Genomic DNA, 3,248 nt, shown 5'->3' on the forward strand with positions numbered 1-3,248 from the left:
ACAAATATTGATTCAATAGATTCAAGATTTCTTAGTGAAAACCTTACTCTATTAATTAACCTTTCGTCTGGCTTAATTTTGAGCCAAGTTTCGATTGGTCAGAGGCAGGTGGAAATGAGATACTCAGGTGATTAGAGCCTTGCTATCAGCACCTGGTGGTACATATGTTTGACGAATCCCCCAACAAGCCAAAACAGAGTCAGCAGCCATCGAGCAAGTCAGAGTCAGAGTCAGAGTCAGGAGTCGTGTCTGTCTATGCAGCCAGATCCTAGTTCACTTAAAATTTCACATTTCCTTCCGCACACTCAAAATGCTTGCGGGAAGCACCCGGATTGCTGGGGGAAATCGGAGGGAAATGCAAGGGCATGGCAGGAACTCGCAGAGCCCGACAGCAAAAGCTGCTGCTGGAGGAGCTTAAGTTAACAACTTATGCCGGTTGTGGAGATATCATGGCCGCAGAGCCGCTGCTGAGCTCCCGGACGAGCAGCAGGACGAAGGACATGGTACATCTCGCACAGAGAATGCATTTAGGAAGGAAATTAGTAAGTAAATGTCATAATTTGCCGAAGCCACTAGAAAAGGGCTTTGTGCATGAAAAGGGGATTACGAAGTCATTACGGACACATATGCCTGAGCTCTCACTTTCTCGCCGGCAAATGGAAATTAATGAGATGAGATGAGCCTTGGACTGTCATCCAGCGCGAGCTAATCAAAATGCAAATTTCAATTTGCCAACTTAAAACAAGAATACATGCAGAGGGGGAATATCAATGCAATACAGAGGGAAATAGTACAGTTTAAGAAAATGTTTTTCAATTCGGAATGGTTGATATATAAATTATATTATTATTATATTTAAATATATAGAAAAGGACAACAAAATGTAAAAAGGAGTTTGATTACCTTTAAAATAAAGAGTTTTTTAATTAATTTTAAAACTAAGAACTACTGATATACTTTATATACTTTAAGGCTTAAATAAATTAAAGTTAGTATATGCCATAACATCAATTTAACTGATTAATATTATTTATTTTCGAGTGCATTGTGTGCTACAGTTAACAATGCTTATAATAACGAAATCCAAATTGCTGCAAAATCTTTGACTTTTTACCTTGGCCCCGAGCAGGGAAATGGGAGCGAGCCAAGGCGAAGACAGTGGCAGCCAAAGGATCCAAGGACCAAAGGACCCGAGGGGTAGCGACAAATGGCCCAATAGCTGGCTATGCTAACTGGTTGTTGTCAACACAGACACACACACACACACACACACACAGACAGGGAGAACGGAGAAAGGAGACAGCCGAGCAAGAAACAGAGAAATTGAGGCGGACAAGAGAGGGAGTTGGACACAAAAGACGAGTCCCTGGCACGCCGTAATCCTTTTCAATGTTAACTTCCGCTGTGCCCACATTGCCCTTGGCAAATTACTTGTATCCTTTTCTTCCTCTACTCTTATATAAGGATATTTATATACATACATATATATATATATGCTTCCTGGTTTCTACTTTTTCGTATTTTCGTTATTTTTGCCGCAACTTTTGATAACGTCAACAGAATTGAACATAGCCGCAAACCAGAAACAGCAACAATTTCAGTCTTTGACTTTGAATTTTCATTTTGGTTTTCCCTTGTTTTTTCCTTCGCTCTTCTGTCTTTGCCTCACATATTTTTACACATTTTCGTTGCCTTTTGTGTGGTCCCGTCCGAGGGAGCCAGTAGGAAAGTCCCTTTGTGCCACCGAAGAGTTTGTCAATTTGCGGCAAATGCAGTAAACATCATCTAATTGACGTTGAAACTACCGCCTGCCAATGTGCCACAAAAGGTTCAACCTGCCGCATTTCGCCCCCTTTTTTCCCCCCAATTTCCCATTGATACGTCTCCGTTGGTGTGGCTCCCATTGAAACTGTGCCTGACATCTGTCCACATGTCGTTCTTTTAAATCTCAACAAAGAGTCCATGCAGAAGCTAAAAGGGGTATATTCATTTATTAATCAAGTTGAATATAAAATAATTTGTAAAATCTAAAATTGGTCTCTTAAATTTTTTTGTTAATTTTAAAATATATCTTCAGAATATATTATTTTTTCAAACTCACCAGGGTATTAAATATTCCAACCTTCAGAAATCAAGGTATGATGTATTCCCCCCAATAAACACATCCCTAATCTCGGCTTGTCAACACTGACATCTGTGGGATTGGGTCAAAGGGATACAGGAGCGACTAATTCCTGCTTGGCTTATATCCGGAAAGGCTCCTCTTTAAAGGTTGCCTGTGCCTGTCAGTTGTTCTGCATAATGCTATTAATTGAGTGATGGATGATTGGGCATGAAATAATTTCAATATAAGCTTTAACAGAAGAAAGCCAGGAAATATGGAAAAGTGGTAAGTGAAAGAGTTAACAGAGTGGCTGAGCTGTCGCTTTTAGCAACAAGTCTATCAGTCAAAATTCAAATGTTTCGTGTGTGTGTGTCAACGCGAAGAAAGTTGCAGGTTTCTAAGAAACTTTTCCAACTTGAAATGCGTCAAGCAGCAAAAAGAAAATTCAAAGAGTTAAAACCTTAACGCTGAGCTGTAACTAAGAAAACGCTAGAAGCGGTGAGGTGAAAAATATAATACTTATCTTTGTTTAACCAACGAACTGCAATTACTCTAAATGAGTACTTTGATTATATGGGAATAAACTATTTTAAATTAAAAAATGCACATAATATTATCAACAGAAAAGTATTATTTATAAATAATAATGAGAAAAGCTAAAGCCACGAATTTTTTAAGTAAATCTCATATTAAGCTAGAATAAATATTTACTTATAAAGATAAAAATATATAGATTTCAACCAATCGAGAATTTAAAATAATAATTTCTACAATCTTGCCTGAAACGCATAATGGGTAAGCTCAATGGGTATATGAAGAAAATCTCCTTCTTTTTCCTAGAATTTTTTATTGTTTTGAATTGTTGAAATTCCTTTCGGCTTGCCGGCGTTTCATTATTTTCACTTCGCCACCGTGTTGTTACTTGATTTGCTGTTATTGTTCCAGTTATTGTTGCTGCCCTCATTGCGCATTGTTTGCGCTGCTCGCGTTTCCCTCAGTTGCGGTTCAACGCGCACGCCCAACGCCCCCTTGCCACCCATTTGCTACCAAAACCCCAAACCCCTTACCTCTTTAACCCCTTACCTCTTTAACCCCTTACCGCTTTCATCATCATCAAAGACAACAACAGCAGCAACAACAACAA

This window comes from Drosophila kikkawai, chromosome 2L (genome assembly GCF_030179895.1).
Source record: "Drosophila kikkawai strain 14028-0561.14 chromosome 2L, DkikHiC1v2, whole genome shotgun sequence".
NCBI classification, from domain to species: domain Eukaryota; kingdom Metazoa; phylum Arthropoda; class Insecta; order Diptera; family Drosophilidae; genus Drosophila; species Drosophila kikkawai.